A 13,641-nucleotide genomic window follows, 5' to 3' on the forward strand; every position below is an offset into this window, starting at 1 on the left:
TTCCTTATTGGATAAAAGAAAAGTCGGTGGCGACTCTTGCTATCCGCGACATTGCGATAAAAAGCAAAACACCCCAAGTCAGTTCACCGTATGACAGAACTGGCGACTCTGCTGGGGAAACTTTAAAAAGAGAGGTTACCTTAAAAAACAAGATCACTTATTCCAAATTGTCTGATTTACTTTTAAGGGATTGCTTGGGTATTTTTGAGTGAAAGATCCTACACCCGGATCTAGTGTACCTTAGGTAAGTAGCAATAGATCATCGCGACTATCCGGCGTATACTGGAATGGTTAAAATGATGGCTACGGTTAATGTGACACTTTGGTTGTCCTGATGGTCCTCATGTTATTTGAGGAAAAATTTGGCTTCCGCGTGGTGTCATCAAAGCATTAACCAGACCTTTAGAACCCTAATTGACTCATCCTAGCCATTAGAAAGTAGTGAGATAACTGACTTCGGTTCCGACTGGGGTTGGTTGAGACTCGATACTACACTCTTTGAGATTGGACTTTAGGGAAGCTTTGGTCAACCACTTGGTGTTGCACTGAAGTGGACTTAAAAGAAGGTCAATGATTGGAGATCCTTCTAGAACCCGGTTACTATTCTAGGACAGGTTGAACCAACTAAACTTCAGTGGGGAGGGTACTTACCTATGGAACTCATGCAAGCCTTAAAACCTAGGAATGACGGTTGTATGACTTGCTTGTGCTTGTTGTTTACTTAACATTATAACATCATAACATCATAACATCATAACATCATGCATTGTACTAACCACTTTGAGGACTTAGGGATTTAACTTTGCTCTATTTTGCAAAAAAAAACAAAAAAACAAAAAAAAGAGTTTTCTTTTCGGTAGTTTATGCAAAGTTAAATTCCAAAAGGCCTTGAAAACATTTCATGCATTGCATAGCATAACATAGCATAACAGGTACTCTAAAGGGATCAGTGTTCTCACGGTTTTCCTCCAAACAGAAAAATGGACCTCGAACAAATTGTCAAAGACCTCCAGGCTCAGAATGCTCAACTCCAGAAGATAATCTTGAACTTATCCAGGGGGCAGAAGGAACTGAAGGCTCTCTTGCTCGAGAAGAAAAAAGACAAGAAATCTGTGAGGCACACTAACCCGGGAAGAAGGCAGTTTACGAAGATCAATATGACTTTAGCACAGGCACTGCAGGGTATGCTAAAAGCAAATTTAATTACCCTCAGAGATCCTCCTGCAAAACCCAACACTACTTCTCCTCGTTATAATCCCAATGCCAGGTGTGCATATCACTCCGATAGCCCCGGGCATGATACAAACAATTGTTGGTCGTTGAAGAACAAAATTCAGGATATGATCGACGCCGGAGAATCTGAATTTGATCCGCCTGAGACGCCTAATGTCATCACTGCCCCTCTGCCTAATCAAGATGAGACTGTCAATGCTGTGGAGGATACTGATAGCGGTTGCGACCTGGATAGCTGGATTTTCCCAACAATTGGTGACGGACTCAATAATCGGAAGGCTGAAGACATTATCCCGATTTCCTTTAGTCAGGAGTAATTGTTATTGCTATTTTTGTGGTTCAAAGCATTGTGTCTATACCCGGGGCATAATAGCTAATTTTAAGGGTTTGTCATTTTCATAAGCATATTCATATTCAATAAATCAATGGACTTTTTGCAGTCAAATATTACGCTCTTTATCTTTCCTGTCATTTTTTTAAACAAGCTATGTTTTCTTGCACACACTCACGTAACAATTTGCCGATCCATATCCACTCTGGATCCTGTTGGTAATGACTCTGCTGCTGTTCATTATGACTTTGAAAATCCGATCTACCAAGCCGAGGATGGAAGTGAGGAAGATTGTGAAGTCCCTAGAGAACTTGCCAGACTGGTACTACAAGAAGAAAAGACCATACAGCCGCATGAGGAATCAATTGAAATTGTAAATCTGGGTACTGAAATAGACAAGAAAGAAGTCAGAGGTTTCTTGGGACACTTGAATTACATTGCCCGATTCATTCCACATTTGACCGCTACCTGCAAACCCATCTTCAAATTACTGAGAAAAAAATCAAGAGATGGTATGGAATGATGAATGCCAAGAAGCTTTTGACAAAATCAAGAAATATCTCCAAGAACCTCCAATTCTGATGCTACCAGTTGAAGGAAGACCTCTAACTATGTATTTGACCGTGTTAGAAAATTCAATAGGGTGTGCTGGGGCAACATTACGAGTCTGGTCGAAAAGAGCATGTCATACACTGCCTTAGCAAAAGGTACCGACTGTGAAACAAGATACTCACAGCTCGAGAAAGCTTACTGTGCTTTGGCTTAGGCTGCTCGCCGACTAAGACAGTATATGTTGAATCATACCACTTTATTGATTTCTAAGATGGATTCTATCAAATATCTACTTGAGAAACCTGCTGTCTCCTGAGAGAGTTATCACTGATAATGGTACTAAACTGAACTCTACACGCAGTTCAAAATAAAGCACCATAACTCTTCTCCGTACCGGCCAAAGACGAACGGCGCCGTGGAGGCTGCTAACAATATCAAGAATATAACAGTAACATACAAAGACCGGCAGGAGATGTTACCTTTTGCTCTTCATGGTTACCGCACTTCGACAGGGGCAACCCCTTTCTCTTTAGTCTATGGGATGGAAGTCGTTTTACCAGTGGAAGTTCAGATTCCCTCTCTAAGAATTGTGAAAGATGCAGGCTAGATGAGGATGAGTGGACTCAAACTCGACTCGATCAGATAAATCTGATTGATGAAAAGAGACTTGCGGCTGTTTGTCATGGGCAGATATGTCAGAAGCGCATGACCCAGGCATTTAACAAAAAGGTCAAGAGACGAGTGTACCAAATCGACAACTTAGTTATCAAGCGTATCATTTTACCACAAGGTGATCCCAGGGGCAAATGGACTCCCACATACGAAGGGCCATTTGTAGGTATTCTCTGGTGGAGCCATGATACTTGCTACAATGGATGGCGAAGAGTTCCCGCATCCTGTGAACGCTGACATAGTTAAAAAATACTACGCGTAAAAGAGACCCGTTAGGTCGACGTACCTAGGCAAAAGTAAGGGCATCCCGGCGAACCAAAAGGGTTCGGGCAAAAATTAGGGATAAACATATAAAGACGTACACCCGGCAAGTCGAAAACCTGAAAAGGCGGCTTGAGCAAAAAAGGGTATCCCGGTGGACTGAAAACCTGAAAAGGCGGTCCAGGCAAAAATTAGGGATTAAAGCGTATGACTATGCCTCATTCTCTGTCTGCTTCAACCAAGTTCAAGGGACTGAACAAGCCAATCACTTCTATCCGACAGCAGGAGATGAGATGCTTGAAGACATAATGACGGTAGTGGATTTAAAATCAACATGACTTTTCCTGCATAGCTTTTTCTTTGTTTTCTCGGCAATTTCCTCTTACTAGGATTTCTGTCTCCTTGTACACGATTTGCCTGCTCATGGGCCCTCTTTCAAAATCAATACAATTTCATTCCCAAAAAGTTGCTTTTGTCTTACTTTCTCTGTTTTGTTTGCGTAAACGTCCATTGATTTAATGTGAATTGATATATGCATTTGAATATGATCTATGTTTATCAAAAATACATGCCTAAAATGGAAATAGCAATTACTACGAGACTTCAAGACCAAGGAGAGGGTCTAACCATGCTTCCCAATGAATCTGTTGCTAATTCGATTCCCCGGGCAAAGCCAGCTATTCCCCAGAAGAAGTCGATATCATCAGACAGATTGATCATCTCTTCCATCCCCAGCCAGGCTCTGTTGAGTGGTTCCATCGTCAGACCGAAATCAAGTATCCCCCAGCCAAGAAAGGGTCATCAATACAAATATCACCGACCAGAAGACCGAGATTTATTCCCCCAGTAGAGTCCCCTGGAAGAACGTTTCAGACGCATAGTGCATTCATTACCTACATACAATTGTCATTCCGCATCATATACATTACATCATTTCATAACATATACATGCATACAAAGCTCGCATTCATTCCAGACGCATAATTCACTCATTACATCACTTCACAGCACATGCATGCATACAACATTTGCATCTCATGCATCATGACATGGCATGAAGCTAACTTTATTTTTCAGGTTAATTATCCTCTTGATACAACCAACACAAAGGTCCATTCAGACGGACATCTTTATCAATTACATTCAAGATTCAACTATATCCCTCAGATACTGCCTAGCATATGGTACATTCCGAGGTGTAGTCTAGCGTACGACTACTTTCTTCTTCAGATACATCTTCCAGATCTGCTCCATGTCAACATCCATTCTGACATCCTCCTAACGATGGCATCTATAAGCCCATCCCAAATATTCATTGCAAATACAACATATACAAATACTAGCAGATATAGCCTAGCGTACGGTTCGTTCTGATTCGGCTCATCATATAACTCCTTCCACTCAGATACGATCTAACGGACGATCCATTCTGATCTTCAACTACTCCCAACACGGTCTAATGTATGACCCAGTTGGACCTTCAACAACTCAGATACGATCTAGCGTACGATCCATTCTGACCTTCTTCAACTCGAATATAGTCTAATGTACGACCAAGTTAGACCAGATGCTGCTCAAATACAGTCTAATGTACGACCAAGTTAGACCTTCAAGTCGGATTCTGCAAATACAGTCTAATGTACGACCAAGTTAGACCGTCAAGTCCTCGGACAACTCAGATAAGGTTTAATGTACGACCAAGTTAGACCTTTATCTCCTTAGATGCTACCTTCGGACAGGTACATTTCTAAATGGTAGTCTAGTATACGGCTACTCCCTTGCTCAGGTGCTACCTTCGGACAGGTACATTCCTGAATGGTAGTCTGGTATACGGCTACTCCCTGGCTCAGGTGCTACCTTCGGACAGGTACATTCCTGAATGGTAGTCTGGTATACGGCTACTCCCTTGCTCAGGTGCTACCTTCGGACAGGTACATTCCTGAATGGTAGTCTGGTATACGGCTACTCCCTGGCTCAGGTGCTACCTTCGGACAGGTACATTCCTGAATGGTAGTCTGGTATACGGCTACTCCCTTGCTCAGGTGCTACCTTCGGACAGGTACATTCCTGAATGGTAGTCTGGTATACGGCTACTCCCTTGCTCAGGTGCTACCTTCGGACAGGTACATTCCTGAATGGTAGTCTGGTATACGGCTACTCCCTTGCTCAGGTGCTACCTTCGGACAGGTACATTCCTGAATAGTAGTCTGGTATACGGCTACTCCCCTTGCTCAGGTGCTACCTTCGGACAGGTACATTCCTGAATAGTAGTCTGGTATACGGCTACTCCCCTTGCTCAGGTGCTACCTTCGGACAGGTACATTCCTGAATAGTAGTCTGGTATACGGCTACTCCCCTTGCTCAGGTGCTACCTTCGGACAGGTACATTCCTGAATGGTAGTCTGGTATACGGCTACTCCCCTTGCTCAGGTGCTACCTTCGGACAGGTACATTCCTGAATGGTAGTCTGGTATACGGCTACTCCCCTTGCTCAGGTGCTACCTTCGGACAGGTACATTCCTGAATGGTAGTCTGGTATACGGCTACTCCCCTTGCTCAGGTGCTACCTTCGGACAGGTACATTCCTGAATGGTAGTCTGGTATACGGCTACTCCCCTTGCTCAGGTGCTACCTTCGGACAGGTACATTCCTGAATGGTAGTCTGGTATACGGCTACTCCCCTTGCTCAGGTGCTACCTTCGGACAGGTACATTCCTGAATGGTAGTTTGGTATACGGCTACTCCCCTTGCTCAGGTGCTACCTTCGGACAGGTACATTCCTGAATGGTAGTCTGGTATACGGCTACTCCCCTTGCTCAGGTGCTACCTTCGGACAGGTACATTCCTGAATGGTAGTCTGGTATACGGCTACTCCCCTTGCTCAGGTGCTACCTTCGGACAGGTACATTCCTGAATGGTAGTCTGGTATACGGCTACTCCCCTTGCTCAGGTGCTACCTTCGGACAGGTACATTCCTGAATGGTAGTCTGGTATACGGCTACTCCCCTTGCTCAGGTGCTACCTTCGGACAGGTACATTCCTGAATGGTAGTCTGGTATACGGCTACTCCCCTTGCTCAGGTGCTACCTTCGGACAGGTACATTCCTGAATGGTAGTCTGGTATACGGCTACTCCCCTTGCTCAGGTGCTACCTTCGGACAGGTACATTCCTGAATGGTAGTCTGGTATACGGCTACTCCCCTTGCTCAGGTGCTACCTTCGGACAGGTACATTCCTGAATGGTAGTCTGGTATACGGCTACTCCCCTTGCTCAGGTGCTATCTTCGGACAGGTACATTCCTGAATGGTAGTCTGGTATACGGCTACTCCCCTTGCTCAGGTGCTACCTTCGGACAGGTACATTCCTGAATGGTAGTCTGGTATACGGCTACTTCCCTTACTCAGGTGCTACCTTCGGACAGGTACATTCCTGAATGGTAGTCTGGTATACGGCTACTCCCCTTGCTCAGGTGCTACCTTCGGACAGGTACATTCCTGAATGGTAGTCTGGTATACGGCTACTCCCCTTGCTCAGGTGCTACCTTCGGACAGGTACATTCCTGAATGGTAGTCTGGTATACGGCTACTCCCCTTGCTCAGGTGCTACCTTCGGACAGGTACATTCCTGAATGGTAGTCTGGTATACGGCTACTCCCCTTGCTCAGGTGCTACCTTCGGACAGGTACATTCCTGAATGGTAGTCTGGTATACGGCTACTTCCCTTACTCAGATGCTACCTTCGGACAGGTACATTTCTGAATGGTAGTCTAGTATACAGCTACTCCCTTACTCAGATGCTACCTTCGGACAGGTACATTTCTGAATGGTAGTCTAGTGTACGACTACTCCCTTTTCAGCAGATTCAGCCTAATGGACGGCTCATTCTGCTCAGATATGGTTTAATGTACGACCAAGTTAAACCTTCATCTTCTCAGATGCTACCTTCGGACAGGTACATTTCTGAATGGTAGTCTAGTGTACGACTACTCCCTTTTCAGCAGATTCAGCCTAATGGACGGCTCATTCTGCAACTCAGAGACGATCTAGCGTACGATCCATTCTGATCTGTCATCCCCATCAAAGTCATCCGCCTAACGAACAGCTCACTCTGGTACTCAGATATGATCTAGCGTGTGATCCATTCTGATCCCTTATCCCCAGCAGTATATAGCATACTCTGACTCCCCAGCGAAGTCAACAGCATGATGTATGATTCACTATACGGTCTAGCGTATGACCCGGTATGACATCCATGTCTTCAGACATCGTCTAACGTACGACGCAATCGGAAGCTCGTCATCAAACTTCCTGGATGGCATCTCTAAGCCCATCTCCATCAAGACTAGCTCCTAATTGACAAGCGCAAATTTTTGGGGCATTCTAGTGTTCAATAATCTTTCACCTCCAGACCACGAACGGCATACTCGCCATTCTAACTCTCTCGGTTCAAGAATATTGAATAGGGGCAGCTGTCATACCCCAAAATTTGCCCGTTGATATTACAAAGCATTTTCCAAGACCCTCTGACTTGTTCCGCAAGGCACTGACATCCCAAAGGAACGAAGGCCCAGCTCACGAATGGCCCAATCCAGAAAATGGCTCAAAACTGGCCTGTTCGCTACACGCTCGCCTAGCAAACGTTACGTTCGCTACACGCTCGCCTAGCGAACGTTCGCTACACGCTCGCCTAGCGAAGCAAACGTTCGCTACCAGCTCGCCTAGCGAGGCTGACAGACAACAAAAAATTTCGGGCTTCGTTCTGAGCCCATTAGGTCATGAAAAAGGGCATTATAAATACCAGCACTTCAGTAATGAAAAGGACGGGGAAAAACAGAGGGAGACAGACGAAAACCCTGGCACAAAAACCCTGGAGGCTACTTTAGAAACCCTGAAGGCCGCTCCTCCGCTCCGAAGCTACCGCCGCCCAACTCAATCCGGCTCGCCAATTCAAGGTTGCAATTCGATTGCAAACAGGTTTGCATTACTATTATCGTGTTATTTTCTTAATTTGCATGTGATACCGCTTTATGTTCTTAACTTGCATGTGATAATATAATTGAATTCATAAACATATTTGAGGTTTTGCATGTGAATTTAAGTGTGCCTGGATATTGTGAATGTTGAACCATATAATTATGTGTTGGATGCCATAAGCCATGCCGCAGGTTGAAGTCATACTGTTCTGAAATTCAAAGCCCGCAGCCGCTCGCTAGCACATCGCTAAGCGAGCACGTAGCGAGTGTTCGCTAGACCTTCGCTAGGCGAAGCAGAGGCGAACATGGGCAGCCGCCAATATTTTGTTTGTTATGTCTTATGCGTATCTGGTCGATTCTATGTTAATTATACACTGTTTTCTTGCTGCTGTTTTTCTTTTACGGTGTAATCCTCGATTGCACCCGGATTTGGTATGCTAACCCGTTTGTTGAATTTTGCAAAGGTTCATATGTCCCAGAAAGAAGATCGCCGTTTAGGTCTTCCACTTTATTTGTGGGATACCCTTGGGGAGACTCACCCTAAATTGCTTAATTAATTTTAATGTGTTAATTTTAATGTATTAATTTTAATGTATTAATTTTAATGTATTGATTTTAGTATGGACTTAATTACTTAATTGACTTTAAAATATGACCTTTAAATAAGTGATCTTGGACCTCTCTTTGCTGCCTTACGGTATTACGGTATAACGGTCATGCCCCGCGAATGTGGGGATACACTTAGCAATGGCCCTTCGATTAAATCATCATAAAATAAATCATAGTCCCTCGGATGTTGCCTTCGAAAATACGATAGTGTCCCTCGATGACCCTTCGGTGTAGCCTACGGTTAAATGATGATCGTCCCTTCGAATGCTAAGGTATCCTTACAACTGTTGCCTTCAATGACCAATCGATGACCCTACGATGTCCCTTTACATCCAAAGGATAAAACTACTTACTTCTCAATAGTAAGGACAGTTTTACCCTCATAAGGATAGGAAATGCCCGAAACGACCTTAGGAAGGTATAACTCTCAATTACTGGATCCTAACCTAAAACATTTTCCACCCCTCACACTTTACACTTTACAAATCCTAGAAAATCACCACTTGGTACACATTCATACTAGAATCATTACCGAGTTATATTTTTCTAAACCATTTTCAAAATCAAATGAGATAAATACTTTGTATACATTCATACGAGAATCATTACAAAGTTAAACTCTCTTTCAAACATTTTTTAAGCAATTCACCGACACTTTTCAGACAAAAATAAAAGTGATCCAGTAATTAAGAGCCCATGGATAACCATGGATACAAAGGGTGCTAACACCTTCCCTTTGTATAATGTACCTCCCGAACCCAAAATCTATTGAGGTCTTTCCTGTTCTTTTCCACCTTTCCTTATTGGATAAAAGAAAAGTCGGTGGCGACTCTTGCTATCCGCGACATTGCGATAAAAAGCAAAACACCCCATGTCAGTTCACCGTATGACACCTGGCCATGTTACAACATGAATAAAACACTTTTGATCTTTGTGTGCATGTATTTTAAGTGTGCATGTTAGAGTCTTTTCAACCTTACGGTAGTACTAATTTTCATGAATAAAACACTTGTGCACACTGGTATGATAAAGGCAAGTTGTTTATATTTTATTTTTAGTCACTTAGCCAAAAAAGGAAACCTTAAAAATATCATCCCTAGTTTGAAACTCCCTTGAGCGTATTTATCTCATTCTTTGTTTGAAACTCATTACAAGCCTAAAAGTGAAAAACAATATTATTACCATATTTAAAGGGTTGAAAGAGTCTTATTTAAAGTTGTATGAGATTGAATTAATATAATTGTGATATTTCAAAAGTTGGCATAAAAGTAAAAAAAAGAAAAGAAAAAATAAGAAGAAAAAAAAATGAAGGAAGAAAATTCATATTCTTATCATATTCCTTCTAAAAAAAATAAAAATAAAAAACAAAGAGAAGAGAAAATGGATGCAGATAGGTTGCTGAAAAATGAATGAATTATTATTTAGTTCAACTCCCACATCCTCCTTCAATTGTCTTTTCCCCGTTAAAATTTAGTCTACTACCCCTTAGAATTTATCTTACCCTTACCCTGGCCATGTTACAACATGAATAAAACACTTTTGATCTTTGTGTGCATGTATTTTAAGTGTGCATGTTAGAGTCTTTTCAACCTTATGGTAGTACTAATTTTCATGATGCGCTTTGAGTGTAAACAGTTAACTAAAACACTTGAGAGTTGAGAGACTTTAACCTGTCAGGATCTTGCTGTTTATGATGTACTCTTTGGTAAATTGTCTTCTTACTTGCTTTGACTGTCACAAAAAATTACTCACTAACATCATATTAGTTAAAGCTTAGAATGAGAATTTTACGTTTCCCTTTGTGATCCCAGAAATCTTTGAAATTACATCCTCTGTTTTGTTCCTCTTTTTCTCATTTTTTCTCTATTTTGATTTTTGACTTTAGAATTTTGCTCGGAGTGCAAAAGTTTAAATGTTAGAGAATTGATCAATTTATTTTAATACATCATATTTTACTTTGTGCTAAGATATTTTTATGACTTGTTGCTTTTATTTTACTATTTTTAGTGTGTTTCCTAAGTTTAGCTTATTTATGCTTTTATTTTAATTTGGTTATATATTTTTTGAATAAGCGGTATTTTGACACCTTCTCATTGTGCATGTCATTATTTGAGCTACGGAATATGGTTTGACGCGTTCTAATATGCATTGGAAAGCTAAGAGGATAAGCTACAAGTTTTATGTTGAAGTCAAAAGCTAATTCGGAGGGCGGAAAGATCGAATAATTTGTCTTATCTTCAGACTTAATAAACTAATTAGTTTTGGGTCAGTTTTTATGTTTTTCTGGTCGGATCCTATTAGGGCCCGATTTCCATTTTATTATTTAAGTAAATTGCAACTTTGTTTTCATATATTTAGTTTTGACGAAATAACAATTAGACGCACAAATTCTATGGAAGGCTAAACCTCCGGTTGATCTATTATTTCAGGATTCTGTAAATTTTATGTTCTGTGATTTTTGTTTACTTAATTCGTAATTCATAGAGTATGGCTTATTAATTTCGATTGATGCATGTTTTCAACTTTAAACGCGATTAAACTTAGCTTTTTTCCTTTATTCGCTATATCTATAATTGTCTGCTTAATTGGTAAAAATAAACGTAATTCATATGGTATCAATTGCGCTTGTTTGATCGATATTGTAATCGAAAAGGTATCAAATCCGCTTATAGAATTGATAAAATAGTAATCGATGATAAGTAGGAAACTGAACCGGTAGATTAACTCGTTAATCATATTTGTTTATTTTAATCATAAACTTAATCAAAAAACTAAACCCCCTTCTTTTCATTCATTTGGTTAATTTAACAAAGAGTTCTTACGATACGACTCGAGTGTCACTTACATATACTACATTTTATTAACTCGTTTTTGACCCGTGTGCGGCATCAGATCAAATTGGCGCTATTGTCGGGAACTCTCTGTTTATTTTGTCCAAATTTGGAATCCTAGTTTAGACGTTTATTATCATTTTTTTGTTTGTTGATTTTCAGGGTTGCAGTATAGTGTTAAGTATTCCAACTTATAAGGTGACACTTTGTAAGCTAATGTTTCGAATTGCTCCGAATTTTTTCCATAAATTCATAAATAATTCAACAAACGGTATTCACTTAAAAATATTCACTTAAAAATACTTTTAAGTGAATTTGACCCTCAAAATCGCAAATACCTTATTTTTCTATTTTATTTGATTTATTTTTTGTTTTCATATTTTGAAAAAAATGTAGAAAATAAATTGGAGTCTAATTTTTTTATTTTTTTTAGTGATATTTCTAGATTTTTTTTTATATTTTATTTGAATCGTTTTTCATTTTTCCAATTGTTTTTCTCATTAGGGACATTGTTGGTATTTTCATATTTGTTGCATTACTGACTCATGATGCATGACTACTAGTGCACCTATTAGCGATAGTGATTGTGATTTTAAGTTTAATTATCATAATATGGCTGAAGAAAGAACCTTAAGAGAACTTGATACACCTTATTCACTTTTTGCTAATTTCTCTTCTCTGTCTAGTTTTGATGACACGTATAGTTGTGATGTTTATACTGATACTCACTTATGTTCAGTTTGTGCTGAAATTGAAGTTGTCTTACAAGTTGATATTTCTTATGATATTTCTACTGACAAAGTTAATGTTGTCGATGTAAATGTAGTTCTCGCTGTCAAAATTCTGTCACTCATTGAGCAACCATCTGCTTTAGAGCTTAAGTCACTCCCTTCAAATTTAAAATGTGTTTTTACAATTTGAAAAAAAAAATTGTCTGTGATGTTTTTTATCTAAACTTGAATCTGAACATATACAAAAAGTGTGGCAAGTATTAAAGAAACATAATAAGGTAATTGAACGGACCTTGGCTGACATTCCTGATATTAGTTTGCCATGGGTATGTATAGAATCTTACTTGAGGATGAAGAAAAATCATTTAGGCAGACCCAAAGGCATCTTAACCCATTGATTTTAGATGTTGTGAAAATTGAGATCTATATTGCACCATAGGACAGAGAGAAAACGACTTTCACTTGTCCATTTATCACTTTTACCTATTGAAGAATGTTTTTTGATCCAGGAATAAAAGGCGAAGGCGCTAATAAAAATTTCATGGTCAATGGACACTGCCCAAAGTTACTACATGAGAGTCTCACTTTGGAAGAAGAAATTGTAGAAGGGAACTCTTTGAAAAAGGCTGCTTATACGATCATCTATCCATATTGACTGCTCGGGTGTGTTCTTTCCTCTTTCTCTCTTATTTTATACTTATGTTCTTTCATTAAGGACAATATGTGTCTTGAGTGTGGAGGATGGAGTAATTTACTTATGTGTTTGCTTATTTGTCATTTAATTATTTTTTATTTAAAATTAAAATAAAAGTATTACATGATTTTTCTCTAGTTTTTCGGGTTGCAAGTGTGAGTATTTTTTTTATTCTCTTGACTAAAGACTCGTGGTTTGATGTGAGTAATTTGTTGTGTATTCTTAGTATGATAAGTGGGATTAAATTTTGAATTATGCATCATTTTCATTTGATCAATATCCTTTGTGAGATTTTGAGCCTAATAATTGATAAAATTAAAAAAAAAATCCATCTCTTTTTTTTGTGTGATTTCACTCATATCTGTTAGTCTCTAGAACTTAATTTGACTCTTTTTAAAATTGTTTGTTTACTTGTGTACACTGATATGATAAGGACAAGTTATTTTTGTTTTATTTATTTTAGCCACTTAGCCAAAAAGTCAACCTTAAAATTATCATACCTAGTTTGAAATCCCTTTGAGCCTATTTATCTCATTCTTTGTTTGAAACTCATTACAAGTCTAAAAGTAAAAAATAATGTTATTACTCTATTTAAAGGATTGAAAGAGTCTTGTTAGGAGTTGTGTGAGGTTGAATTAATATAACTGTAATATTTCAAAAGTAGGCATAAAATAAAAAAATAAAAAGGAAAAAGAGAAAGAAAGAAAAAGAAAATTCATATTCTTATCATATTCCTTCTAAAAAAAGAGAAAAA

The sequence above is a fragment of the Lathyrus oleraceus genome, chromosome 5 (genome assembly GCF_024323335.1).
Source record: "Lathyrus oleraceus cultivar Zhongwan6 chromosome 5, CAAS_Psat_ZW6_1.0, whole genome shotgun sequence".
Classification (NCBI taxonomy): Eukaryota; Viridiplantae; Streptophyta; class Magnoliopsida; order Fabales; family Fabaceae; genus Lathyrus; species Lathyrus oleraceus.